Source organism: Papaver somniferum, chromosome 7, assembly GCF_003573695.1.
Source record: "Papaver somniferum cultivar HN1 chromosome 7, ASM357369v1, whole genome shotgun sequence".
Lineage (NCBI taxonomy): Eukaryota > Viridiplantae > Streptophyta > Magnoliopsida > Ranunculales > Papaveraceae > Papaver > Papaver somniferum.
In genome coordinates, this window is record NC_039364.1 from 203656599 (window position 1) to 203662598 (window position 6000).

The window sequence follows — 6000 nt, forward strand, 5'->3', positions numbered from 1 at the left end:
TCATCTAAATCCACCGCTTCTTCATCAGAATCCCCCTCAACATCTGATTCCCTCCATTGGTCGTAATCATCATCTTCTGCCATGACAAAATCTGTGTAGGTACGTGCATCTCAGTTAGGAATTTGAGCTTATTTTGGAAAATATTAGCTAAACCTAACAGGATAGGCAACATGTGTTACACCTATTTTCTATTATATGAAAAGAAAACAAACATGAACTCAGTGATGCATGTAACTTGAGGCTAAAACATCACCGCAACACACAAAATCTCCTCATGATTATTGTGTTATCCACAAAGCGAAAGGTACTGGTTAAACGGTCTTATATAACTTTTTGTTACAAAAGCCAAGAGCACTAAAGCACCAGATAATGATTTTCCATTTTTAGCTTGAAGATATAGTCAAATTGGCCAACCAGCAACATGGTATTATTAAAAGTGGCAACTTAAAATACAGACGTTACATGCTCGCCAAGTAACAGAGACTCAAATGATTAAATCTTGAGAAGCCTTGTATATAAATATGATTGACACAACATCGTCGATCAAAGTAGAGTTATTAACTCTCAATCAAAATCCAACCCAAACAATAACAAAAACCCTAGAAAAAAATTAACATCGTTAAATTTTTTATTTTGTTTTATTTTGTAAAACCTAACTAACTAGTAAAGCCTAACTAAGTAACATGAAAGAAAGATCCTTACCTAAATCTTATAATAGTTCATGCATGTAACTTAAGCCTAAAATATTATTGTTGTAACAAAATGAAATCACATCTCATCGTACAACCCGTGATTGTCATTAACTTGTTCTTTGATACAGTCGAATAAAAACTCTAATCATGCTTTAACAAGTAAACCTATAAGATCTAACATATGATTCCATGAGATCAAACAAAAAATCTAACATAAATTTAATATTTATTCGATAATGGGTTGTATAAATATTACCAGCAACAAAGATCGAGTTTAAAGAGGTAGATTCCTTGTAAAGATTAGAGATAGTAATAGAATAAAAACCATACTCATGCTTTAACTAGTAAACCTATAAGAAGTGATAGAATAAAAACCCTAATCATGCTTTAACTAGTAAACCTATAAGATCTAACATCTGATTCCATGAGATCGAACAAAAAATCTAACACCAATTTAATATTCATTCGATAATGGGTTGTAGAAATAATACCAACAACAAAGATCGAGTCTGAAGAGGTAGGTTCCTTGTAAAGATTAGAGACGATAGTAGTAGAATTATGATTTCATATAGAGAATGAATCGAGTAATAAAAACTGAAAAAGTAGATCGAACTCATCTTTCTTTTTCTTTTTGGAATTTAACCAAACCATCAGGCGGGAATTGATTTTCCTTTTGAAATCATCCCGCCCAGTAAAATCCATTTTCATCACCCGCCAAACAAAAATTTTTGGTGTTTTTTTTTTTTATTTCCAAATTTTTGATGTGTAACCAATATGGTTAGTTTCCTTATTTTATGAGAGAAATATCGTAGACAGTTATGATAAAATTGTTTCCCAAAATTTTCGAAATTTTGTTTCCTATCTCTAACCAACTCGAGAAGAGGCTATAGAAAAAAAGTACTTTCCTATTTCGAATAATATTTACCTTAATAATTTTAAGCTGGGTTGTCTCCTGTATTATTCTTGGTTTAGGGAGGAAACGTATGAATTATTAGTGGCACCTATGTAGGAAACGTATTATTCTAATCATACAGTAAGCTAATAAAGATAAATAAACTAAACCCATCCATTTTCATGTTCATCATTTCCAGAAAACATAAAGTTCAACGTGAATCATTCATCACATAAATGTCAACCTATCTATCAGCGTAAAAAGCCTCCATCTAGTGCAGTACTTAAAAAATAAATAAAACCACCACTGAAAACAAAATGGTCATCAAAAACCCTGTTTAAAAAGCAAAGAACTTGTTAGATGAGTCTGGTTCTTTGTCAGATTAGTCTGGTTCCTCATTCTCATCCAATTCCACGCAAAGATCATTATCATTAACATCGTCGTATAGCAGTACTTTACTTTCAATAGCACTTTACTTGTTCAAACTCGTATTTTTGTTAAAAGTATTGGCAAGGAGATAATAAGATCAGACCTAAAGTGATAAATTGATTCTTATTGTTTACAGGGGGGAAACTGTATTTTTCTACATTTCCTCCGTTCTTTCAGCTAATTATATTTATTTTTCCAAAAGAATGCACACCTCATAAATAAATAAATTTGCAAGAGTATATTGCATTCTGTAAACTCTATGAACTTGTAAATAATTATCTGATTTATTTCATGATTCCAATACCTAAATAATAAAAGAATTCATAAACATCACCTTCTTCTAAATGACAAAATTAGCAAACGAAACAAGAAACGAAAACAACTTTCAAAGCGTCCACAAAATGAAATCGATAAATCAAACCATATCATCAAAAAAAACATATCAAATGAACCATCCCCCATCTTCAAACAATTCTTCTTGCAATGCTGAGGTGAACCTGATCACTCCAACCAGCAGGCTTGGGCGCTTGTCATCCTCAGATTTGTCATTTTGCTTCATCAGGCTCCACATGCTTGTTAAGATCATGCTTGTTAACTTTTGGATTATCTGCCATATCCGGAACATCGGGACGATCTTCATCAATAATTTCAATAATAGAAGCAGGAGCATCATCATTTACAGTAGGAACATCAGCATAAGCAGGAACATCAGCATCCTCAACGCTACTGATTACAGCGTCCAGAGGAACACCAGGAATAACATCAGCATAAATAGGAACATCATCATTGTCAACACTACTGACAACAAAACTAATTACAGCGTCGAGAGGAACACCAGGAACAGTAGTTATTCCGTCCACAGTAATGATAATCCTCAATTTACGAGGACCAGCCATCAGTCGAGGACATTTTTGGATCCTCTCTTCAGTTTCATCTCTACAGTCCCTCTTAGCAGAACTCATTTTTTCCTCTTAATACTCTATGTTAATTTTTTCTATGCTTGGTGTAATTTATATATATTTCTAAGGAAAACCCTAATTTCTTAGGTTTTCCATCATTATCTTAAATCACCTATTCTTTGGTATTTACATCGAATATTCTATCAATATAAGGAGATATGGAATGAATATTTTCATGTTTATCTAATTTCCTTTTTAATCTAATATACATAACGAACATAACAAACTAAAATAAATTATGATCTCATGAGATATATGGAATGAATATTTTCATATTTATCTAATTTCCTTTTTAATTTAATTACCTAGGTCGGTTGGGGTGGCCCGGCCGGCTGGACCATAGGTGTAACGCAAAAAAAAAAAAACCAAATGTTGGCTAGTTAAACAATGACCCAACATTTAGCGGCAACACTTTCATGTTGATGCACGAAATTGAACATTTCAACATAGAAAAAAATCCAAACACCAAAACAAAAACAAAAAAATACAAGGAAAAAAAACAACATAAATAACCCAAGGAATAAATTGTACATTTCAGCATAGAAAAAAATCCAAATACCAAAAAAAAAAAAAACACAACTGCAAGAAAAAAAGCTACATAGATAAGCCTAGGAATGTGTTAGTGGCATGGACATCATGAGTACACGTTTCCGATTGTCCACCAAAATTCTTCAACGAGACAGCGCTCCTCATGTGAGGAATAATTGCAACCCTTGTTTCCCACGGTAGTGCCCCCCAAATTTCCGTCCAAGTTCTGGTGAGTGTATTGTAACGCAATAAACACCTATTCTGCCAAAATAAGAGTTCCTTGTTATTTATAAAGGCTATCGGGTTATGAGTCGGCCATTCATCCTCTTTAAAAAAATGCTTATCTCATAATTCCAATTCCATTCCCCGCAGGTGCCCATGTATGAATATTTTCTTTGGAAATGGGAGCCCAAAAATCTATCCGGGGCCGATCAATTCCCTCATGGATGTAGTAAAATAAAATGCGAACTCCGAACATGACCATCCCAAGTGATGGGTAAGTATTTATCCAAAATTCACTCCCAGGAATATGATGCGGGGTGGCAAATGTTGATGGAACGTCTCGGTGTCCAAATTGAAAGATATTATGCCAATATCTTGCTGACAACAATCTATCCAAAAAATACAACCGTGTGCGTACACACCTGAACTCCGAAAAGTATAAGGAATCTCCCATGCTATGTTCCTCCATCCCCTCTTGTCTCCTAAAGTGTGTATTTGGACTTTACCATCCATGTGAATTCGAACTACCTTGTACTCATTGGTACGTTGACAGTATCTGAAACCCCCAATTACGTTGTATCGTGGATACCACGAAAGTACTTGATCCGTTGCAATTGGGATGCATAGTTGTGGCAGATGGAGGTGGTCACCAGTTTCTGGATTCATAATATATAGGATCTTGTATGCCGTGGTGTGAAACATAAAAAAAACCAGACCATTGCAAGATCCAACTATTGGGTGCAACATAGTCCAATCATCATGGGTTCCATCATTCGGGGCATCATGATTGTTGGCTGTTACGATCGGGCTGAAATCTTCCTCTTTATAAAAGAGTTGGGTAACTTTATCTTTCCCCATTATTGGTGTGACACCAAAAAGGAATCCAATTCTTTTGTCCCCAAGGATAATATTCCATTCTTTGCATACACATTTTCTTGCTAAAACGATTTCTGTAGTTTGGAGGCGCTGAAGTATCTCGGTAGTTAATTCCGGCAACATATCCATCACTATTATACTGATGAAAGATTATAAAAAAAATTACAAGCTTTTAGGATTTTCTTATTGTGAATGCTACAAGCAAATACGAGTATAAAGCTTATATATATATATATATATATATATATATATATATATATAGACATCCAATATACCTGTTGGCGAATGGTCGCGTCAGTCTAGGACGTTTTTGGATCCTCTCATCAATTTCATATCAACAATCCCTCTTAATACTCTATGTTAGTTTTTTTCTATGCTTGGTGTAATTTGAAAACTCTAATTTTTTAGGTTTTCCATCATTATCTTAAATCACGATTCTTTGGTATTTACACCGAATATTTCAATTTCCATATTACTAAAAAATGAGATATTGTAGCAGTATAATGAGATATGGAATGAATATTTTCATGTTTATCTAATTTCCTTTTTAATCTAATTCCGAACATAACAAACTAAAATAAATCATGATCTCTTAGGAAATACCCAAATAATTTTTCTACTTTTCGACTAATTACCTAGGTGGGTTGGGGTGGCCCGGACGGCTGGACCATAGGTGTAACGCAAAAAAAGGAAAAAAAACCAGAGGTTGTCTAATTAAACAATGACCCAATCTAAATTGTACATTTCAACATAGAAAATAATCCAAACACCAAAAAAAAAAACACAACTACAAGAGAAAAAAAAGCTACATGCCCAAGGAATAAATTATACATAGGAAAAAAATCCAAATGCAAATACAAAAAAACAAAGAACAATACAACTACAAGAAAAAAAAATCTACATAGATAACCCAATGAATGTGTTAGTGGCATGGACATCATGAGTAAATGTTTCCGATTGTACACCAAAATTCTTCAACGAGACAACGCTCCTCATATGAGGAATAATTGGAACCTTGTTTGTTTCCCACAGTTGTGTCCCCCAAATTTCCGTCCAAGTTCTGGTGAGTGCATTGTAACGCAATAAACGCCCATTCTGCCCCAATAGGAGGTCCTTGTTTTTTCCAAAAGCTATCGGGTAATAGGCCGGCCACCCATCATCCTCATCCTTTTCCAAGAAAATGCTTATCTTATGATTCCAATTCCATTCCCCGCCAGATTCCCATGTATGAATATTTTTTTTGGAAATGGGTGCCCAGAAATCTATCCGGGGCTGATTAATCCCCTCATCACAGCAGGCCTCATGGATGTAGTAAAATAAAAGGCGAACTCCGAACATAACCATCCTAACTGATGGGAATTCACTCCTAGGAATATGATGCAGGGGGTCGCGAATGTCGATG